General features: G+C 36.8%; 1 non-coding gene across 1 annotated transcript; it reads right to left on the bottom strand.

Annotated features, from left to right (window-relative positions):
• Positions 1-10,559: 10,559 nt before the first annotated feature.
• LOC121206786 (small nucleolar RNA R71) lies at positions 10,560-10,665 on the bottom strand. The gene has a single exon (XR_005901958.1). It is a non-coding gene; the product is annotated as a small nucleolar RNA R71 (small nucleolar RNA).
• Between the last annotated feature and the right edge of the window lie 14,718 nt (positions 10,666-25,383).

Genomic DNA, 25,383 nt, shown 5'->3' with positions numbered 1-25,383 from the left:
TGTAGAAAGTACATACTTTGCTTTCAGCTCCATATGCATTTTAGCGGCTGATGCAAATATCATCTCTCTTTAAAATAGAATAAAGCATAACTGTTCGATATGTGGAAACGTCAAAAGCATTATATGTCAGTGCCAGGTGGGTGCAAATAAATTGCATCCACATGTTTTCCATCAAAAACATAATGTCAGTGTTAAATTTGAGGAGCACCTCGATATTGGCATAGTGAGTCCACTTGCCACATCCCTACATCAGATAATTAATTATACCCTCCATATCAAAATCCTCGAATGTAAATAAATCTAAAGTCTCTAAATGATCTTGGGTATTATATGGGGCATCGTAATATTGACAAATCTCACAAGCACAATTGGCACTTCTTTGCCCCTGATAGTGATGCGAGTGATCATTTCACCCCGTTGCTTACGGTTCTCCCTATCCTTCAGGGAGGCATAGAATTCATAAAGAATGGCGTCAATCGTCAGTCCAGTCGGGGTTGCGCAAAAATTATTCCAACAGTGGTATTGTACCAAATCCCAAATGTCATCACAAGTGGATATGGTGTGATTGAACCCATATTCCTAAATAAATGAACACCAACTCATTTGGAGGTAGAACCTCTCGACTTCTCGGTTATGGAGGTGACTAGCATCAATATTAACAAGTGTTTGAGTGGTGCGTTATTGTTTCCGTGGTGCCATTTTTTGAATTAAAGAAAAATACAACAACCCAAATGATAAAACTGATGAAAAATGATGATCGTTTTATGAATCACTAAACTAGACTACAATCACGACTAAGGCAAACGCACTTATCAAATGGTAGTATAACTATGGTGAGTCCAGAATATTGTATCCACAAGGACAAAAAGTACTAGTATTAACTATCTTTCTATTATTTAACCTAAAATAAAAGGGATTTGTTTTAATCTAAAAATTAACTAAACTAATTAACTAATGAACGCGACAGAGAGCGAATTGGGAAAAATACTTGAAGAAAACTTATAAAGAGGACAATACCCAGGAAAGAATCCACCTAGACTTCACTTATTATTCTGACTCTGAATCAAACGATTTATTCACTTGCCTTGATCCGTAGAAATCCCTAAGTTATGTTAATATCTCTTTCGAGACTAAGAACAACTGACTCTAGGTTGATTAATTGAAATCTCTTTCTAATTAAAACCTCTATTGTCACATTAATTCGATCTATGGATTCCCCTATTAGATTTGACTCTAATCCGCCAGATTGATGTCATCCTATTTCTAGTATTACATTCAACTCTGCTTAATTATGCTAGATCTACTCTTAAACAGGGACTTTTGCTCCACTGAATAAGCATATCAAACTTGAATTAATATCTTGAAAATATTAAAACAAGGATTAAGAACACATAATTAAGAACAAGAACAAATATTTATCGTGTAATTCAGATAATTAAATAATAAGATCCATTGTAGGTTTCATCCTCCCTAGGTATTTAGGGAGTTTAGTTCATAATGGTAAAGGAAGACATCTCAAATTTAGAAAAACAACAAGACATAAAAAACCCAAATAAACTTCAAAAGAAATTTGAATGAAGATATTCAATATTGAAGTGGATCTACTTCTGAGATGATTCCAACGGCTTCCTTCGAGTAATTTTTGCTTTCTACTCCCTGTGCCCCCTTAGGTCCTCTTCTAGTAAGTATTTATAGACTTTAGAATGCTCAGAAACCCTAAAAATTGGCTTTTTTTTTGTGTGTTTGGGAAATAGGGAGTGATATCGACATAGGCTTCTACATGGGCATTTGGCTAGCACGTGTGGCTCACACGCGCGTGTGTTCAGACCATCTGGAATTAGTCTTGGCCGTGTAGATCTTTAAATCAGCTCGTTTTGTCTATTTTTGGCCCGTTTTCTCTTCCTTTTGTTCCCCTATGCTCTCCTAAGTATAAAACATGAAATTAAAGGATTAAGAGCATCAAATTCACTAAATTTGATAATAAATCATCCAAAAACATGCTAAGCATGGGATTAAAACATGTTATATTTATGGTTTATCAAATATCCCCACACTTAAGCGTTTGCTTGTCCTCAAGCAAAATCCTCAACTCACAATTAAAATTAACTTTCTCAATTCATAATTCTCATTAATAATGTTTTATCATAATTCACAAATAATCATATATTGATAATTCAACTAAAAGAGCACTAAATACACAAGCGATCCAAGTCTATCATTTTTAAAGCATGAAAACATAGATATTTCCCCTTATCTAAATAATTACCTTTAATTCAAAAATCAACAATAATTGACATCCTCACTAAAGATTCACTCAAATCACTCAAAGTGTTTAAGGTTCAAAAATTAGGCACTCAAAAGTCAGACATGAAAGATTATTACCATAAGCTTGCATGAAAATCAAATCTCCACCACTATAAATGAGATGATACACAAATCAAAAGGTCTTTAAAGGGTTGTAACGGGGCTTGGGTTAAATGTGTGGATAAAGGCTGAAAAAGAAGGTTAGAATCGAGATTGAATTGATAAATTACCTAACTAGAAAAATAAACTAACAATAAATATTTACATCAATCGAATTTATTAAAGACAAACATGAGCTTCTTCTCAGAATATGAAGTTAACTACTTAAGCTCAAAACAAAGAACTAATAATAATCAACATATATGTATTATTATTAATTTTTTTTCACTTTTTTTTGAATGAATGAATAATAAGAGAAAATTATACAAATAATGAATAATAAGAGAAAATTATACAAATAAAATAAAATAAAATAGTTAGGCAATTAACCAAATCAAATCTCGACAAAAAGGGAGTTAATAGAAAAGGAAAAATCCTCAGTGAATCAAAAGTATGATGTATGGGTTAATATTAAGGGTAAATTAAAAAATGGTTTGTTAGGCTCAAAGGGGTTCACTAAGGGTTAATTGTAAATGTAGGCTTTTTGTGGGGTAAATGGGTTAAAACCTAAGTGCCTTTATCATCTCAGTATATCAAATCAAAGGTGTGGTCTTGACATGTATAATTGAAGCAAGTTCTAGAATAACAATTCAATATTGACACACTTATAACCAATAATAATGTGAGCACAAAAAAAATGTATGCTCTAGAGGCTCAAAATCTCACAAAAATTATGGCTTTTGATGTCAATCTTGCAAAATTTCAAACTTTAAGGTAATACCTCAATTTAGGGAAACATCCTAAAAATTTTTAATTCTGAAAAATAAACTTGTCATGCTTGATTCTCTAGTATCTTAAAGTTTAAACCATCAATGCACAAGTATCTATGAATTTAATCTAAAACATAACAATAAGAATCATAAATCAAAGAAAAATTCATTCTAATAGTAAAATGAGAAAATTACTTAAGCACAAGGCATATTTCAGGGATTTTCAAATAATTATATAAATAACCTCCCCACACTTAAGATGTACATTATCCTCAATGTACAAAAAATAGATAAACATAATATAAATAGAAGTATCATAAGATAGGGAGAGAATTGAAACTGCCCTAATTTATGGATGAAATTTCCAAAATAGTGAAAAGTGGAATTGTAGATAAGTGTAGAGGTAGTGCAAAATTCTAAGCAACTGACAAGAAGATAAACACAATACTAAAGAGGATTAAGAGGGTTACTCGATTAGAAACAACCATAATGATTAAAATAAAGTTCAAAACAAAATAAATATAAAATTAAAATTAAAAAGAAAGATAAAAAGCAAAAGAAAACAAATGGACTCAATGGTCCTCATCATCAGAAGCGTGCGTCGTTGGCGCTGGAGGAGTAATATATAAATGCTGACAAATCTGCTGCAAAGTTGCATCAAGGCTGTCGAATTGCTCAGTACAGTACTGACGAAAACTCATGAACTCCTCATAAGACACTTCTCGAGAGCTAGCAACAAAATGGGCCGATTTATAACTCGAATGTGGTGGCTGAGGTGGATCCTCATGATAGGGAGGAACATCATTAGTGAAGTCCTCTGGGTTATGCTGAACGTTAGACTGAAATAGTCTGTACTGAGGAGGGTCCACGCCACGTTGCTGTTCGATCATCCTCATGTGGATCATGCTCGAGATGCCTTGAGGGGCATTTGACCGACTAGGGTAAGTGTCGAGGACTGCTCTGGTGTGTCAAGTAAACTGAAGTGTCGAGCGAGACGAGTCACGTAAAGGCTGAGACAGATAGGGCCCTTCTTATGGCATTCAGTCTGATGGAGGAAGGCGAGCGCGATGAAGTACGCTAAATAAAAAATATGTCCGGTAGCCATGCTCCATAGAAATAGGCGTCATAAGTACTGACCACCCTTGTACTCTTTCTCTGTCCTGTCAAAATATGAGTGAGGAAGGCGTGAATATACCATAGGCCGGAGAGAGATGTGTCGCCTTAGAATGACTCGCATCATAGTTCATCAGACCACCCGTGAGATCAGTCCAACATTGCGAAAGCTAGTAATGAATATGTCGATGAAGCTGGAGAAAGTCCTCAGCGCTCATGAACTCCTCTATGTAAAGTCGCAAAGCAGCACCAAACTCTGGAACACTTATGTGTCACACCAACTCGCCAAGGTGAAAGGTGATTGTGCCAGGCTTGTCATGGACTAACATGACTTGCTGCACAAAAAATTTGCCACCGAACTCTAAGGTGAGCTCCGAGTAGGTGGGCTCGATGATGGTGAAGAACCTATCCCACGGGGATGTGGCAATAATCGCACACATAGCATCAGCCAAATGGACCTGCTCTAATGTGGCCCAATCAATGCAGCACCTTAATCCAAGTGGTCGCTGTCGAAATAACTGGTACAGTTCCTCCTGGGGGCCTACCGAAAATTGAAGATAAAGATGGCAAGCCTCAGCAGATGCACTCGAGGAGGAGGTCCCATTGGGTCCGTTCTGCTTTTTTGAAGTGGGGATGGCTACCTTAGGTTTGCCTCGTGTGTTCATCATGATAAATCTACCATAAAACAATGAAATAAATCAAATGGACGAACCAATCATAATGTAGACATGCTTAAAAAAGGAAAACTTTTAGTGGAGCTACTAATGATACTACTAATTAAAATATTACCTTCAGAAATGAATAAATAATGATCAACAGAAAGTGAATGGAAAAAGAATAGTAAGAAAACATAAAATTAACTAAGACAAACTATAGACATAGTACCATAAAAGCAACCAGCATCAAGAATCAACTAAATCAGTCCAATAATTAAAGCAAGAATCAGTCCAAAATCAACGATTAAATGAATAGGATGAAAATTTAGCAATAAGCATAGGATTAGCTTTATAAAAAAAATTAAACCAACCAAGGATGAGTAAATTAAGAAAGTAATGATAATAAATAGTAAAGCTAATAAAAATAAACAAAGTAAAATAAAATAATAATAAAATAATAAATGAATAAAAGAAAAGGGAAAAAAAAGTGAAAATGGATTGGGGTGGCCGGAGTGGACATGGACGGTGGTGGATCAGGTGGGCTTAGGTGGTTCAGATCGGCGCGAGGGGGACTAATCTGGTTGGGGTTGGGGCTAGGGTTTGGGTGAGGGGGAAGGGGTAGAGGAAGAAGAGGAAAGGGGAAAAGAAATGGAGGAAGATGAAGATTTGATTGAGAGGGGCGGGGGATTCGTGTGACGAGGGAGAAAAGAAGGGAGAGAAAAGTAAGGGAGAGCGTGTTAGTATGGTCAGTGGCTAGAGAAAGGGTGATCGGTGGCTGGTAGGGGAAAGTTGGGAGAAGAAACAAAAAAATAAGATAAAAATTTAAGGTTTGAGGGGTTAAAAGGGGCACGATTGTGTAAAGGTCCGTGGTAGGCCACATGGCCATGTCACAGGCCCGTGTGGCCTCTGTATAGCTCGTGTGCAATTTAAAATTTCAGTCCAGTCTTCACATGGCCAGGGACACGCCCGTGTCTCCAGGCTGTGTGGTTCACACGGCCGTATCGCATGGCCGTGTGCAATGTTGTTCCCTTCTCCTACACCTGTGTGGTATCCCACACGTCCGTGTGTCCGAACACACGACCGTGTGCCTCGCCCGTATAGCTCTCTGACTTGTCTAAAATTTGAAAATTTTGCTCCAATTTTCACAGCCAAGGACACTCCCGTGTGTCCAGGCCGTGTGGTCCACACGGTCATGTCACATGGCCGTGTGGTATCTTTTAGCCCATGTCTCTATTGATTTTTGGGGATTTAAGTTTCAGGGCTCACATGGCTGAGGACACTCCCATGGGTCCTGGTCGTATGGGGTACATGGCCATGTCACCAAGCCGTGTACCTCTCTGTTGGTTTCCTTAAAATTTAAAAACTAAGTCTCAAAGTTCACACGGCCAAAGACACGCCCGTGTGACCAGGCCGTGTGGGTTACACAGCCATATCGAACGACTGTTTATCCTGTAATCGTTCCCATGTTAAGTCATACGGCCTAGGACACGCCCGTGTGGTTCAAAAACCCGTATTTAAACATGAAAAATAGATAAAAATAAACTATTTAGTGGTGTTAGTACTCGGGTTGCCTCCTGAGAAGCGCTTTTAAAGTCTAAACTGGACTTACCTTGTGTGCATGGTTATGAAGGTTCGAGGAGCTGAAGCTCCTCTCTATCATTTCAGAAATTCTCATTATTATAAAGTTTAAGTCGATGACCATTTACCTTGAATGTGCCAAATTCTGGGTGAGTTACCTCTATCGCATCGTATGGGAAAATAGTTTGCACTACGAATGAACCTGACCATCTTGATTTCAGCTTTTCAGAAAACAATTTGAGCCTTGAATTATACAAAAGGACAAGATCTCCAACTTCAAATTGTTTGGGCTACTTTAAACGAGCGTCGTGGCGTCGCTTTGTCACTTCTTTGTATAATCCTGGGTTCTCATAAGCGTTTGCTCGCCATTTATCTAACTCATTCAGTTGCATCAATCTCTTCTCACTTGCGAGTTTGAGATCAAAGTTTAGGAATTTTATAGTCCAAAAATGCTTTATGCTCTAATTCGAATGGTAGATGGTAACTTTTCCCATAAACAAGTTTGTAAGGAGATGTTCCTATAGGAGTTTTAAAAGCGGTTCTATAGGCTCATAAAGTGTCATCTATTTTTATCGCCCAATCTTTCCTATTTGATTCTACGGTTTTCTCTAGGTGCATTTAAGTTCTCGATTGGAGACTTCGACTTGTCCACTAGTTTGAGGGTGATAAGGGGTAACTGTCCTATGATATACTTCATATTTCTTAAGTATTTTATCAAACTGAGCATTACAAAAAATGTGTACCCTTATCAGTAATGATTGCTCTAGGTGTTCATAATCGAGAAAATATCTTCTGAAGGAATCTAACTACCACTCTAGCATCATTAGTAGGTAAAGCTTGAGCTGCTACCCATTTTGACATATAATCGACTGCTACTAGGATATATTTATTTCCACTCGAACTAAGGAATGGGCCCATAAAGTCAATACCCCAAACATCAAATATTTCACATGAGAGCATATACATTTGAGGCATTTCATTACGTTTAGAGATATTACCTGTTCTCTGGCATCTATCATAAGAAGTAACATACCTGTTAGTGCCTTTGAATAGTGTGAGCCAATAAAAACCTGATTTGAGTGCTTTATGTGTTGTCCTAGTCCCATTGTAATGTCCTCTTATTCGCCCTAAGTGGCAGTGTTCCAAGATCTTACTCGCTTCTAATTTTGTAACACATCTCCGAATTACTTGATCTGCGCATACATGAAAAAGGAAAGGATCCTCCCAAAAATAATTTTTCACATCAGCAAAGAATCACTTCTTTTGATGATGTGTCAACCTTTTTGGAAGGATGTTAACAGCTAGATAATTCAGAATATTCGTAAACTAAGGGCTTTTAGAGTCAGTTATAACCAAAAGTTATTCTTTAGGAAACGAGTCATTTATCTGATCTTCATCAAACTCCTTGAGATGTGGGTTTTCTAACCTGGAAAAATGATCTATTGCAAGATTTTCGGCTCCCTTCTTATCTTGGTTTTCTAAATCGAATTCCTGTAACAATAAAATCCATCTTACTAGTCGAGGCTATGCATTTGATTTAGTAAGGAGATAACGAAGAGCCAGATGGTAAGTGTAGACAAAAACTTTAGATAATATTAAATATGGTCTAAAATTATCGAATGCAATAACCACTGCCAATAATTCTTTCTCAGTAGTTGTGTAATTTTCTTGTGCGGCTGTTAATGTCTTGCTAGCAAAATAAATCGATTGAAACTGCTTATCTCTTCGTTGTCCCAGAACCGCACTTCGTTGTCCTAGAACCGCACCTACTGCAAAATCACTCGCATCACATATTAGTTCAAAGGGTAAATCCCAATCGGGTGCAACTACAATTGGAGCATTAATTAATTTATCTTTAAGAGTATTAAATGCTTCTAAACATTCTTGATTGAAATCGAAAGGCGCATCTTTTTCTAGCAGATTCGTTAAAGGCTTAGCTATTTTAGAAAAATCCTTAATAAATCTTCCATAAAAACCCAACATGTCCTAAGAAACTTTTGATAAACCGTAAATTATACAAATTTTTACCCCATGTTTAATGCATTTTATGGATGATTTCCCATTAGAATTGGTGAATTCGATGCTCCTAATGCTTTAATTTCATGTTTTATACTTAGGAGAGCATAGAAGGGTGAAAGGAATGATAAACGGGCCAAAAACGGAGAAAATGGGCCAAGGTACGAAATCAACATGCCTAGACCTCCTCATACGGACAGACCACACGGTCGAGTCAAATTGGCAGGCTCAAGCATGGTCTGAAGTAAGCGAACACGGGCGTGTGCCACAAGCGTGTCCCTGCCAAGCTCAAGTTCAGTCCAATTCGGAAAAGGCCAATTTCGAGGGCTTTTAGGCATTCCAAAGCCTATAAATACACCCTAGATGAGGAGGAAAAAGAGAGACGGAGAATAGGGAGTAAGGAATTACTCCAAGAAAGCCGATTGATCCATCTCAGAAGCCGGATTCATCATCAAGATTGAAGATCTCTCCTCAATTTCCCTTCAGGCGTTTTGGGTTTTCTTTATGTTTTGTATTCTTTATTCTTCTAGGATGTTTACTTATTTAGTTATGAACTAAAACCCTTAAATACCTAAGGGGAATGAAACCTAAGATGAATCTTGTTATTATTTTCTGAATCGTATGATAAATATTTAATTTGTTCTTAATTATGTGTTCTTAATTCTTGTTTTGATATCCCAGGATACTGATTCAAGACATGCTCTTATTCAGAGGAGGAATAGACCCTGTCTAAGAGTGCATTTGTCATAATTAAGCGGAGTTGATTGCATGCCTAGACATAGGGTGACAAGATTTTTCCGGATTAGGGTGAAACCTAATAAGGGGATCCATAGATCGAGTTAATGCAACCCTAGAGTGTTAAGTAGAGAAAAGTCTGGGTTATTCAATCTAGGGATTAGACGTTATTAGTCTTGAATAGGGATAATAACATAACTTAGGGATCTCTACGGAACAAGCTGAATGAATAAATCGTCTGATTCAGAGCCAGAATAACAAGTGAAGTCTAGGTGGATTTTTCCTTAGGTATTGTCTTAAGTCAATCTATTTTTCCCAAAAGCAATTCCCCAATTCTTTTCTCTGTGCGTTCTTAATTTAAATAATTAGTTAATTAAAACAAAATCTCTTTATTCTTAGTCTAGTTAATAAAAGTACTTTTAGTCCCTTTGGGTTCGACAATCCGGTCTTGCTAAAGCTATACTACTGTTCGATAGGTACACTTGCTTACATCGCAATAATAGTTAGTTCAAGAAAGAGTAATTATAAATATTTAAAACCTATCATGAAATCACGCGATCTAGTTTTTGGCGCCGTTGCCGAGGAACTAAGATATTAGGAACGCTCAATTTTTATTACTTTAGTTGTTTATTTTTCTTGCAATTTAATTTTATTTTGTTATTAGTATTATTTATTATCCTAATCTTTCTTTCTCTTGGTAGGTTTTTATAGTTTATGACTAGAAGAAACCCGTCAGGACCATTACTTTTTGACGAAAAAATTGATTGTACAGTTCGTAGAAACCAAAGTGAAATAAGGCGCAGCTTAAGATACACAGAGAACGAGCAAGAAGACAATACTCAACCCCCAACCGAAGAGATGGCTGAAAACCAAGGCAATCAGTTACCTCCTGCAATCGCGGTTAATCAAAATTCTACTCCTCGCACTATATATGATTATGCTAAACCTTCTTTAACAGGAACTGAATCAAGCATAGTTAGACCTGCTGTAGCTGCAAACATTTTTGAATTAAAACCTAACACTATTAAAATGATACAACAATTTATTCAGTTTGATGGTTTGCAGGATGAGGATCCCAACGCTTATTTAGCCAACTTCTTAGAACTATGCTCTACATTTAAAATTAATGGCATTTCTGATGATGCCATACGTCTTCGGTTGTTTCCCTTTTCATTGAGGAACAAAGCTAAACAGTGGTTGAACTCATTACCATGAGGGTTAATTACTACCTGGGAACAAATGACCGAAAATTTTTTACTAAAATATTTTCTGCCGGCTAAAACGACTAAATTATACAATGATATCTCTTCTTTTGTGCAGATGGATTTAGAAACACTCTACGATGCATGGGAGAGATACAAGGACCTTCTGAGAAGGTGCCCTCACCATGGGTTACCACTTTGGCTCTAAGTACAAACATTTCACAATGGTTTGAATCCTTCGACTCGGGAAATGGTTGACGCAGCGGCGGGTAGAACCATCAACAATAAAACTCAGGAAGATGCTTATGAGTTTACAGAGGAGATGTCATTCAATAAATATCAGTGGCAAGTCGTGAGGACAAAGCCAACGAAAACAACCGGTGTTTATAATGTCGATTCGGTCACCATGCTGTCAAATCAGGTAGAACTCTTGAATAAAAAGACTGATGGTTTTCTTAGTTCTTCACAGGTTCAACCAGTAATGCAGTGCGAAGCAAGTAGTGGTGGAACAAACCATTCGGAATACCAACCTTCTAGCCACAACATGGATAACGAGCAATTAAACTACATGGGTAATAATACTCGACCTCAAAACAGTCCATATAGTAACACTTATAATGTAGGTTAAAGGAACAACCCCAATTTCTCGTGGGGCGGTCAAGAAAATCAATGACCACAACATCCTCCGGGCTACCAACAGCCACCCTATCAACAGGAAAAGAACCCAAACCTTGAAGAGATGCTCTCAAAGTTCATATCAGTGTCAAAAACCCGTTTTCAGAACACCGAGACAGCACTTAAAAATCAACAAGCGTTGATCCAAAGCCTCGAAACTCAGATAGGTCAGCTTTCCAAACTAATCTCTGAACGACCACATGGTAGTTTGCCAAGTGATACCGAACCTAACCCAAGGGAACAACTCAACGCAATTAATATTCAAGATGACGAAGGAGTTGTTGAGCCTGAACCAGAACCGAGGCAAGAAACTGTGGTAAGCAAAGGTCAAGGTGAGGTAGATCAAAATACAAACAAACCAGTGACTGTCGAATATAAACCTCGTGTGCCATACCCCAACGTGACAAGGAAAGACCACTCAGATGAACAATTTGGTAAATTCCTTAAACTCTTAAAAAATTACATATTAACTTACCATTTATTGAAGCTCTATCGCAAATGCCAAATGCAATGAAATTTTTAAAAGAGCTTTTAGCAAATAAGCGAAAGCTGGACGAGGCGTCGCATGTGGAGCTAAACATAGGTTGCTCAACCATTCTCCAAAATAAACTACCCAACAAACTAAAAGACCCAGGGAGCTTTACTATTCCTTGCTTAATTGGTAGTTTAGATGTTAATCATGTATTAGCTGATCTAGGGGCTAGTATCAATGTCATGCCTTACAAAATGTTTAAGCAACTAGGTCTCGGGAAACCCAAATAAACTAGGATGAGCATTCAATTAGCAGATAAAACTATAAGATTCCCTAGAGGTATTATTGAAGATGTGCTAGTTAAAATCGATAAATTTATATTTTCCATTGACTTTATTGTTCTAGAATTAGAAAAGGATAGCAACACTCCCTTAATTCTAGGAAGCCTTTTTTTAGCAACTACTAAAACCATCATTAATGTTGGCACAGGTGAACTCACACTCCGAGTGGGAGAAGAAACAATCACCCTTCCAGCTCGCAATTCTGGAAACAAATCAGGAATTGAAGGTGATCATTTAAACCATTCTACTAAACCTAACAATATGGTGAAACCTACTTTGCAGAAAATGAGTCTGAAGGAAGCACATGAGTCGTTCTCAAGCAATAGTAGAGGACCTATTCATGAAGATTGAATATTGCACATTGAAGAACTCGATGAATGGCAGACGCACAAACCAAGAACACCCGACAAACTGAAACTACGCCAAAACAAGCCCGATACCTTACCAAATGAACTTAAGGTTGGTGATAAGGTCTTATTAGATGCTGCGGATCCCTACATTGTCACTACCACACTGAATGATGTAATCCCTCTTATGGTAATCAGTATTTTTCCATTCGGTACGGTGGAGGTGAGTCATCCAAAGTTCAGCACTTTTAAGGGAAACAACACCCAATTAAAACCTTATTTTGATGAGATTGATAGCAGGAATGAGGAGTATAAACTCCTCAAACCACCATGACCATTCATTGGAGAGGTAAGTCGAGCTTAGACTATAAATAAGTGCTTCTCGGGAGGTAACCCGAGCACTAACAATATTTATTTCTTTAAATTTTGGTATTTAACTCCAACTTTTAAATAAAAATCTTGAATACAGGTGTTTCCACAGAGACACGGGCGTGCTTAAGGATGTGTGAAAATAGGGCAAAAAATTTCCCCAACACGGGCTACAATTAAACACCACGGCCTTGCGATATGGCCGTGGTCGAGCCTGCCAAAACAACACGGGCGTACGACACGCCTGTGTGGAAGAACCGTGGGTGAACTTGTTAAAACAGCACGGGCGTTTGACACGCCCGTGTGGAACACCCGTGGTCGAACCTACTAAATTAACACGAGCGTGGGGCTTGCACACACGGGCGTGGGAGAAGCGAACGAAGCTAGACGCGGCCGTTTGACATAGCCGTGTGAACCCACACGCCTGAGGAACACGGACGTGTACTAAATGTCAGACGCGCCCAAATTTGGGGGACACGGGCGTGTACCCTAGCCGTGTGGCCCAAAATCTATAAATACCTAGCACTATTCACTTTCTTCCCCATTCAAAAACCCTAACCCTAGCTGTTGCAACTCCACACGACCTCCCTGCCACACCTGTGCGCCGCTTCCCACTTCATTTTTAACACTCAATCCCTCTCCCTTAGCGTTTGTTTACTCCTTTCACTTCTATTTTACTTATTACTAATGCTTATTGTTAGCATAATCTTCACTGCTTTCAAACTATTTGTCATTTTGCTCATTATTTTATCATTTAGTTTTCATTCTTAGGTTAGTTATTATACATTGCGTGTTAAATCAAGTTATTAGGGAAATCTCATAACCATGACTTTACCATGCTCATTCTCATGATATTTCCATGCCAATGTCTATCATTCAATTTGTATTTTTCAATAACGTTGTTAGAAAAGCCTCACTCTTTTGTCCTATGCATGCCATTGCTATGCCTATTTTCATACAATGATAATGTCACGAAATTATTAGATTAGTTATGTTTGGTTGTGGCTGAAATTCTACTTTTTATTTGAAAATTGTATTCCTTTTACTTTACCACTCATCAAGATGACTTGATGATTCTAAACGTAGGTACCATGTCATCTTCACGGGGTAAAAAGGCCGCCGTACCTGCCTCGAAGAAGAGGAAGGGAGCGTTATCTTTTGCGGGTCCAACCACAGAAATTCATCACCCCCTCTTGCAGTTCCCCCGAGGGCTCCAAAAAGAGCTTTTCCAAATACTTCGGGCCTGACCCTTAATTGTAGGCCTCTGTATCGACTGGGCTATCGTAGAACAAGTTCAGATGGCTGATGCGATTCGGGCCCTCCTAACCACCGACCCTTGGGAGCTATTCTTTGGGATTATCGAGCTGACATACCTTGAGCTCACGATGGAACTATGCTCAACGTTCCATCTTCAGACCGTAATAACGTACTACGATGATCCCGGCACGATCCAATTTCGCCTAGGCGGATTAATCTGCCAACTAAGCATCCTAGAGTTTGGTGCTGCACTAGGCTTGTGTATGGAGGAGTTCAAGAAGGAGAATGAACGACATGCTCTCAGTCGCCACATACACTTCTCCCCTTCGAAGTGCTGGCACACTTTGGCCCCTGGCTCGACCTCCTACTATCGTAGCCGCTCCAAGGCATCAGTTCTCCCACCATCCCTGAGGTACCTACACGCCATTTTAGCTCATACAATTATAGGGAGGCAAGAGAGCACTGGCGTCGATAACACCCACGACGCCTACTTTTTATGGTGCACGTCTTAAGAACACGTCATCCACCTTGCCTATTTCATCGCCCTTGCGATTCAACACCAGACGGAGCGGCATCGGAAGGGGGTCATCTCTATTGGCCCCTACGTGACTCGGCTGGCGCGACACTTCGAGCTCCTCAACACCGCGACCCAAGAATTATCCCTCACCCTCATCGGCCAGATGTCTCCACAAGGCATCTCGAGCATGCTTAGCATGAGGATGATCGAGAGGCGCCGTGGAACCTACCCTCCCGAGTATCGTCTCACCCAATCTACTGAGGAGGAGGCTTACGAGGACATTCCTAATGATGTCCCCCCACAGCACGAGGGCCCACCGACTCAGCCACTACCACCCTCTCATCCAGTTCATGTGGCGGCTTCATACACTGACATTTCAGAGCGCATCACTCGATTCGAGCAATAGTGTTTTCAACGATTTGACAACATTGATGCTACTCTACAGTAGATTTGTCAGCACCTTCACATCTCATCGCCAGTCCCACCTCGCGAACCATCTAGCGATGAAGATGTTTAAAAACATTTATTTATTATTTTATGTTTTAATTTTTATTAAAACTACTTTTATTTTTACTTTTATTTTTATTTTAGCAGATTCTAGAATTTTATTTTTAATTATCAATTTTGGTTTTTCTTTTTGAGTAATTATTCTTCTTAATATCCCCTAAAAAGTTCCTAATTTTATCATAGTTATATAGAACCCTTAAGCTCATTGTCGCATTGGAACTAAAACTCCATCGGGAAAGGTTCTTAATGAATGCCATGTCTTGATCGACCACGACCATAGTTGCCACTAGATATAATATTTTTTTGGTGTAGGACTTATGAACTAATGAACCTCTACGACCGCCAGAGTATCCTCCTCCACTCTTAAATTGATTACTCTCCAAAACTCTAGTTCGAGGAATTCATCATACAGGAAGTTTCATTTCTCTCCTTATCTTATTTTTATACTTTAATATCTATATTTGTAAATTGAGGGCAATGTACGTCTTAAGAGTGGGGGGAATATTTATTTCATTATCAGAAAAATCCCTGAATGATTGCCTTGTTCTCTTGAAAAGCTTTCATATCACATGTAGGATAAATTTTAATTAATTTATGATTTTGATTGATATATCTTGAATTAAAACATAGGCATTTATGCATTGATTGTTTAAACTTTAAGACATTAGAGAATCAAGCATGATAAATTGATTTTTAAGAATTTAAAATTATAGGCTGTTTCCCAAAGTCTAGGTCTTACTTTGAATTAGAAGTCACGAGTCTAAACATCAAAAAGCCATAATTTGTGTGAGATTTTTGAGCCTTTTGAGCATCTATTAATTCTTTCATGCTCACTTTTATTATTGCTTTGAGTGCGTCAGTATTGAACTGTTATTCTAGAACTTGCTTGATTATGTATTTCGAGACCACACCATTTGATTTGATATATCAAAATGATAAAGGCACTTAGGATTAACCCACTCATGCCATGAAAAGCCTACCTCCACGATTAACCCTTAGTAAACCCATTTGAGCCTAACAAGCTATTCCTTGTATTAACCTCAATATTAACCTTTAACCCATTATTGTTGAAATTCCCTAAATTAATCCCTATTTTTGTTGAGATTTGAGTTGAATGGATTGCTTAGCTATGTTTTGTTCTTAATAGTTAGTCTATATTATTTTAAGCTGTTCTTAAAAAAAACACTATGTATACATATTTGTAATTTCATATTCTGAGAAGAAGTTTTGTTGTACGCAAGTGAAGATTAACTCTTTTTCTAGTTAGGCAATTTTTCAATTCAATCTCAATTCTAACCCTTTCTTTCAGCTTGTGACCACACCCCCTAACCAAGCCTCACTACAACCCTCTAAAGACCTTTTGATTGATGTATCATATTAAATTATAGTGGTGGAGGTTTGATTTTCATGCAAGCCTATGGTAATGACTTTTCATTATTGACTATTGAGTGCTTCATTTATTGTCCTTCAACACCTCGATGATTTGAGTGAATCTTTAATGAGGATGTGAAACTCTGTGATATTCTGAATCAAAGGTAATTACTTAGATGTGGAGAGACACCTATGTTTGCATGATTAAATACTCAACTTGGAATGTTTGAAACTTTTATGTTCTTTTAGTTGAATTCTCAATGTATGATTACCTATGGAATATTCTGAGATATTATCGATAGAAATTATAAGTTGAGAAGAATTTATTTGGATTATGAGTTGAGAATTTTGCTTGAGGACAAGCAAATGCTTAAGTGTGGGGGTATTTTATAAACCTTAAATTATACATATTTTTACCCCATGTTTAATGCATTTATGGATGATTTCCCATTAGAATTGGTGAATAAGATGCTCCTAATGCTTTAATTTCATGTTTTATACTTAGGAGAGCATAGGACAGCGAAAGGAATGAGAAACGGGCCAAAAATGTAGAAAATAGGCCAAGGTACGAAATCAACACGGCTTGGACCTCCCCACACGGGCAGACCACACGGCCGTGTCAATTTGGCAGGCTCAAGCACGGCCTAATGTAATCGAACACGGGTGTGTGCCACGGGCATGTCCCTGCTGAGCCCAAGTTGAGTCCAATTCGGAAAAGGCCAATTTCGAGGGCTTTTAGGTATTTCAAAGCCTATAAATACACCCTAGAGGAGGAGGAAAAAGAGAGACGGAGAATAGGGAGTAAGGAATTACTCCAAGAAAGCTGATTGATCCATCTCAGAAGCTGGATTCATCATCAAGACTGAAGATCTCTCCTCAATTTCCCTTCAAGAGTTTTGGGTTTTCTTTATGTTTTGTATTCTTTATTATTCTGAGATGTTTTCTTATTTATTTATGAACTAAAACCCCTAAATACCTAAGGGGAATGAAACCTAAGACGAATCTTGTTATTATTTTCTAAATCGTATGATAAATATTTAACTTGTTCTTAATTCTTATTTTGATATCCCAGGATACTGATTCAAGACATGCTCTTATTTAGAGGAGGAATAGACCCTGTCTAAGAGTAAATTTTTCATAATTAAGCGGAGTTGATTGCGTGCCTAGACATAGGGTGACAAGATTTTGCCGGATTAGGGTGAAACCTAATAAGGGGATCCATAGATCGAGTTAATGCAACCCTAGAGTGTTAATTAAAGAAAAGTCTCGGTTATTCAATATAGGGATTTGACATTATTAGTCTTGAATAGGGATAATAACATAACTTAGGGAACTCTACGGAACAAGTTGAATGAATAAATCGTCCAATTCGGAGCCAGAATAACAAGTAAAGTCTAGGTGGATTTTTCCTTAGGTATTGTTTTAAGTCAATCGATTTTTCCCAAAAGCAATTCCCCAATTATTTTCTCTGTGTGTTCTTAGTTTAGATAATTAGTTAATTAAAACAAAATCTCTTTATTATTAGGCTAGATAATAAAAAGACAGACATTACTAGTACTTTTAGTTCCTTTGGGTTTGACAATCCGGTCTTGCTAAAACTATACTACTGTTCGATAGGTACACTTGCCTACATCGCGATAATAGTCAGTTCAAGAACGAGAAATTATAAATATTTAAAACCTATCACGAAATCACACGATTAGCTTCGAATATCCTTAATTGAACTAGGGGAAGGTAATTTCTCAATAGTTTCAATTTTTTCTTTATCAACCTCGATCCCTTTATTAGAAATTTTGTGGCCTAGCACAATCCCTTCACGAACCATGAAGTGACATTTTTCCCAATTAAGTACAAGGTTCGTTTCCTCACATCTCATTAGAACTCGTTTTAAATTTTTAAGGCAAACATGGAAAGAATTATTGAATATTGATAAGTCGTCTATAAATACCTCCATAATGTCTTTTACGAGTTCATCAAAAATGGCCAACATGCAATGTTGATAGGTAGCAGGAGCATTACATAATCCAAAAGGCATTCGTTGATAAGCAAACGTACCTTATGGACATGTAAATGTCATTTTCTCTTTGTCCTCAGGAGCTATTGGGATTAGGAAGTAACCAGAGAGTCCATCTAAGAAGCAATAATACATATGCCCAGATAATCTTTCCAACATCTAATCAATGAATAGCAAGGGAAAGTGATCTGTTCTCGTGGCATTGTTCAACTTCCTATAGTCAATGCAAACTCTCTATCCTGTGACTGTTCGTGTTGGGATAAATTCTTTCTTCTCGTTAGCCACAACAGTCATGCCTCCTTTCTTAGGAACAACCTGCACAGGACTTACCCAAGAACTGTCAGAAATAGGATAAATAACTCCAGCATCTAGAAGATTAATTACCTCAGCTTTTATGACTTCTTTCATGTTAGGATTTAGTTGTCTTTGAGCTTGCACATAGTGTTTATATTCATCTTCCATTAAAATTTTATGGGTGCAAAAAGAGGGACTGATCCCTCTGATGTCGGAAATCTTCCAAGCTATGGCTCTTTTATGCTCCTTCAACACTTGAAGTAACTCATATTTTCCGTTTGGCTACAAATTTGAAGCAATAATCACTGGAAATGTAGAATTATTTCCAAGAAACGCATACTCTAGGTGATTTGGTAATTTCTTTAATTCTAATTTAGGAGGTTCTTCAATAGAGGGTTTTAATTTTAATTTATTATTTACCTCAATACCCTCATAATTCTTTTGTCTCAGTGAAGACTCATTAGAATTTAATTCAAATTTTGTCTTACCTATCGCAGCACCATCATCATTTACCTCCTCTCCTTGAGCAAGACACAGTTGCAACGTGTCGTTATGAACAATTTCATATAAATAATATTGAGTAGCATGATCAATAGAATCAATGAAATAACATGAATCATCTTGTTCTCTAGAGAATCTCATGGCATCATAGATTTCAAATATAATTTCTTCGTCACCTATCCTAAGCACAAGTTTACCATCACCCACATCAATAACAGCTCTAGCAGTAGCTAAGAATGGATGACTTAAAATTAAAGGTACCTCAATATCCTCATCCATGTCAAGCACAAAAAAATCAACAGGGAATATGAATTTATCTACTTTCACAAGGACATCTTCAATAATACCCTTAAGATACTTAATAGATCTATTAGCTAATTGAATACTCATCCTAGTGGGTTTTGGTTCCTCAAGACCAAGCTGCTTGAACATTTTATAAGGCATCAAATTAATACTGGCACCTAAATCAGCTAATTCTTTCTCAATATTCAAACTACCAATTAAATAGGGAATAGTAAAACTTCTTGGGCCTTTCAATTTGGTTGGTAGCTTGTTTTTAAGAATAACTAAACATTCCTCGTTGAGTTCCACAGTAGATAGCTCTTCAAACTTCTTTTTATTTGTTAGAAGCTCCTTCAGAATGTAGGCATCTGCGAAATAACTTCAATAAAAGGTAAGTTAATATGTAACTATTTAAAAAGTTCAAGAAATTTACCAAACTATGCATCCGTTTGGTCTTTATTCAACTTTGCTGGATATGGGATCAGTAGTTTATATTCTTTAAGCACCGGTGTTACACTTACGTCGGGTTTTAACTCCTCGTCACTTTCCTTATTAGATTCTTGTAGCAACTTCTTTTCAAGTTCAATTAGCACTTTCCCATTCCTCAATGTAACTGCTTTTACATGCTCTCTTGGGTTAGGTTCACTGTTACTAGGTAAACTACTTTGCTGTCTAACATCCCGAATTAGGGCCTAGTCGGAACAATGGTTTCGGGACCACAAATCCGACACAATAAAATTTATATTTTTATGGTCTACAATTTCATGGGATGATTTTATAAAAATTTCGTTCGAAAATTTTGACGTTTGGGCACTTAATTTGGTTAAAAAGACTAAATTGTAAAAAGTGCAAATGTTGAGTTATACATGTTAGAGGTGTCTAATTGTTATGAGATTTTAAATTGAAGGCCCTTAAATGGTAATTAGACCATTGGATAATTTTTTGGACAAAAATGGACATGAAATGGGTGAAAGAGAATATTTTTAAGTTAGGGGCATTTTGGTAATTTAGCAATTAAAATGAATTATAAACAAAATTAAAAGCCAGTTTTTGTCCATCTTCTACCCCATGGCAGAAACTTGCATGGAGAAGACATAGCTAGGGTTTTTCAAGCTTCCAAGCTCGATTGCAAGTCCGTTCTAGCCCCGTTTTTAATGATTTTTACGTTTTTGAAATCATCGGAACAAGATCTACTCATTTCTACCCATATTTTGAGCTAGGGGTTGTGTTTAAAATTTTACCCATGGATGAAATGCATGTGTTTTGATGTCTAATGGTAGAATAATAATGCTCGGTGTGTAATGAACGACTTTTACTAAGTGATTTTAGATGAAATTATCAAAAAAGACAGTTTTGTAAAAGTTACAAAATTGGTCATAAAAGTACAGTTTAGTGGAAATTAGGGGCTGCTACAGTTATGAAAATGATTCGACTAGGCTTACAATGCAAGGAAATTGAATAAAAATCATTTTACGAGCCTAGGGGCCAACGACAAATATGTGAAAGTTTAGGGGTCAAAATGAAATTTTGTAAAAGTATGATTTTTGGACCCTTATGAATAATGTGATTTGGGCATAGATTGGAAATGAATGAGATTATGGACTAAATCAGAATATATAGTCGTACTCGAACTCGAGGTAAGTTCATGTGATTTTAATAATGCAATATTGTATTTGAATGCTAATGCTTCAATATTACACGAGTTGTAAGTATATATATGTGAATAATTTGATATTATGTGATTATTTTGATGATATAACATGTTCTTGATGTTTCTCTATTATGATGAAATGTAGCAATGCCATGTGATTATGAGATATTGCTATGTGAATGAAGCCACAATTCGAGTACGTTCGGTAAAGGCTTGGAAGTTTGATGGAATATGGTGTTTCTTTGAAACGAGTAAGTTTGTATGTAAATAATATTTTGATTCTTTTTATGTTATTAACTTTTGTTACTATATGAGATGTGGCTGCCTATAGAATGATCAATTGATGTAAACTACGAATTGGGATTAACTAAGAACGAGTTAGTAAAATGTTGAAAAGTAAAGAATTTCCTAATTGAACCTTCGGAATAGAAGAGATACGAATGATCCATTGGGAGACCACATGTGTAGTACTATGTGCAGGCTACTATGTGTTTAAGACAGTTTTAGGTCACGTGTGTAGTACTAAGTGCAGGCTACTACGTGTTCCAGATTGTTAGGTCACATGTGTAGTACTAAGTGTAGGCTACTATGCGTCCCCGATAGTTTCGATCACGTGTGTAGTACTAAGTGCAGGCTACTACGTGTATCAGATGGTTAGGTCACGTGTGTAGTATTAAGTGCAGGCCACTACGTGTACCGGATTGATAGGTCGCATGTCTAGTACTAAGTCCAAGCTACTATGCATACCCGTTAACTTTGATCGCATGTCTCGTACTAACTGTAGGCTACTACGTGTATTAGATGGATAACTCACATGTGTAGTACTAAGTGCAGACTACTATGCGTACCAGAGAGCTTTGGTTACAAGTGATAAACCGTAATTTATACATATTTTTACCCCATGCTAAACAAATTTTATGGATGATTTCTCCTTAGAATTGGTGACACGGCCTAGCACACGAACGTGTGGCTTGACCATGTGAATCAATTTGTTTTGCTGACATCATAAACAGAGAGTTACATGGCCTGAGGACACGAGCGTGTTGAAGACACACGAGCGTGTCCCTGTATCCACACGAGCGTGTGACCCTGTTTCATGAAAATTTCTCTAAGTTTTCCCAGAGCTTTCTAAAGTCCTTGGTTTAGCCCCGACCCACCCCGATGTATGTTTTAGGCCTCGAAGGCCCTGTACAAGGGACAATTTACATGTGTTTGAAAAGTTTTAATTTGGATGAAATTTTATGGCCTAGTTTTGCATGTTTGTGAATGTTTAAGTCCGATAACACCTCAAACCCTGTCTCGGCCTTAGATACGGGTAAGGGGTATTACATTTTGTGGTATCAGAGCTATGGTTTAGTCGATTCTTGGACTAACCTAGCATGAATTAGAGTCTACCTATACATGCCACCAACCCGTGATAGTGTGATGGCTCCCGACGCGAATGAGAACCATCTTGTTTAGACAGAGGTACTCTCCAACTGAGCTACATCGACCATGTTAAATGTGAAGCTAAGGTATTCGGGTAAAGTACAATTATGACGAGCCTAAACTCAGAAAAGTATGAATAAAAGTTCATGATATGTATGTGATAACATGTGAGATAAAAGTTTATGTTACGAGGAATACTCTTGCTTGTTTGATATTCATATGATGTTGTGCACTTGACTTGTTTGATTAAGTGAATGTGATAAAAATAAATTCATAAAGGTATGAATAAAGGTTTATAATATCATGTTATAGATAAAAATGTCATTTTCCTGATTGGACGTTGAATGTTGATGAATTTTAACGATATCTTTAAATGAGACAAATGATTATAATGTAATGAACTTATATAGATTGATTCATATGAATGTAATGATATGTATATAATGAAGTGCCAGATAAAAGTTTTGATTGTGACATATTTATCCATGTTTGTTTGGCCTTCATAAGATGTTATGTGCATGACTTGTTTGATTGAATGAATGGGATAAGTAAAGTTATTCAGAATCCATAGAATGCATGCATAAATGCACTGGTTTAAATAAGATAATTGAAAAGTTCGTGTCATACGGACATGAATAATAGTTTGCCTGAAGTGGATGATTTGCTTGTGAAAATGTTACTATGATGATGAAATAGTGTTATATGTATATGTGTATGAGAAAGGAGTTAGGGACCTTACGACCCCACCCCCTTACTAGAGTGGTGTTTTGTAAAGGATTTTATAAGATCAGTGTTGAATAAGCTCACAAGTATTAGACTAAAGAGTTCAACTGTAGAATGATTATAACTATGATCAGAGATTAATTGGATTGATAAGTAAAGATAGAGCTAGTAAAGTGCGATGTCGAGAAACGTATTAACTGGAATTTCTTTAGAATCAATCTTCTTCAATGAAAATCATAATGTGGGATTTGTAATAACAGAAATAGTTGGAGGAGTAAATCTTAACATGTAAGATATCGAAATGTGGTAATTATAGTAAGCAGATTATGACTGTCTCTCTTGAGGTACTCTATGAGTTCATTTACTCTTGAAAGTATTACTGGGGCTATCTATTTTCAGATAAATTGTTATCATGCAAAAATTTTTTCTAATCTTGGAATAAGACTTAAGTATTGATAGTCTGACTGGTATATAATTTGTATTGCTCTATTTTCCCTCTGGCATTCTATTACGTTCTGTCTGTTGGGATTTTATGATATAATGTACCTAATGTTATGATTCTGTTCCTTCTAATGGATGCTCTGTTCGATATATATATATATGGGAAGGTACATTATCCTTGTTGCATTTAGTTCTAGTGGGCTTGAATGATGTATTCTTCTGGACTTCTTTCTTCTGGGAAATTATTGAAATCTTCCATATTTTCTTATGAGCTTTGTTCTGGGTCTTTCATTATGATATTGTATCTTGGATTTCTTTATCTTGGACTTCTTAATCCTGGTTTTCTTGTTATCTATATCTAGAATTTATCAATCACGGCTCATATCTATAGTGTATTCTTCAGTTGTGATAATCATGTCAAGTGTGACTATGCTTCTGCTTTGATCATAGTAATGTGGTAATTTTAGTATCTGGATTTCTCTAAATCTTCGTAAAGGATTTGACATCAACAAAGGCGTACGTGGTGAAATTGCTAGTATCAGCTTGTATGATGGATTTCTTTTCTCAAAAATGTTAATCAAGTTAATGCATTCGATTGGGAACATTTATACTACCTTGAGCTAATGCAATTGAAACTAGTTTAGTCTGCATTGAGCAAAGACTTCTCAATTTTCAGTGATGTGTTTTAAGACAAGAAGGGCAGTGTGATAGCTTAAAGTATCTGCTGTCATAAAAAGACTTAAGTTGAGATAGTTTAGCTGACTTGAATTGTTAAAGGATGATAACATAGTTATGGTATGATCTTTGAGAATGAGATTACTATAGATTTCATATTAGAATTATTCCTATCTTTGAAAGAAGATCTCATATGACTTGTTGTTAAGTAATTGATGAATCTGCAAATGATGTCCATAAGTACTAAATTTCCGCTCATTAGACTTATAGGATTAAGTATCTTTGAGATTGTTGAATTTCTTAAAATGCTAGTTTTTGTTAATCGGATTGAGATCCGGGATTTATATCGTGAACTATTGAAAAAGCTAATTGAGGCTCTAAATTTTAATATGACCAAAGGTCGAACTAGTGAACTGTCGGGCTGTATAAAATAATAGAGAACTTAAGGCCATGATGATCGGGCTGGCTATGCCATTTGAACCCGAGAGGATTCAAGTATGATGTGTATATACATATTCTATGACGGTATGGGTTTGACCCTTGTATACATGAGTTCTCTAATAGAAGTCAATATTCGATTGATGCGTCGTATAACACGGAATTGTTCATGAATTTAGTATGAGAAATTAAAGAGCTAAGTATTAAACATAGCTTGAGTAAAGGTTCTTCAACAATGATTATGAGATAGTAGAGTTTATGTGAAAACTGAACCACTCTTCTGGTAAGATTTTCGGGGACGAAAATCGCTAAAGGGGGGAGAGTTGTAACATCATGAATTAGGGCCTAGTTGAAACAGTGGTTTCGAGACCAAAAATTTGACACAATAAAATTTTTTTATTATATTTTTATGGTCTACAATTTTACGGGATGATTTCGTGAAAATTTCGTTTGAAAATTTTGACGTTTGGGCACTCAATTTGGTTAAAATGACTAAATTGCAAAAAGTGCAAATGTTGAGTTCTACATGTTAGAGGTGTCTAATTGTTATGAGATTTTAAATTGGAGGCCCTAAATGGCAATTAGACCATTGGATAATTTTTTGGAC

The sequence above is a fragment of the Gossypium hirsutum genome, chromosome A09 (assembly GCF_007990345.1).
Source record: "Gossypium hirsutum isolate 1008001.06 chromosome A09, Gossypium_hirsutum_v2.1, whole genome shotgun sequence".
In the NCBI taxonomy this organism is placed as follows: Eukaryota; Viridiplantae; Streptophyta; class Magnoliopsida; order Malvales; family Malvaceae; genus Gossypium; species Gossypium hirsutum.
Note: the sequence above shows the minus strand (reverse complement) of the source record. Positions and strands in the feature narration are given on the sequence as shown.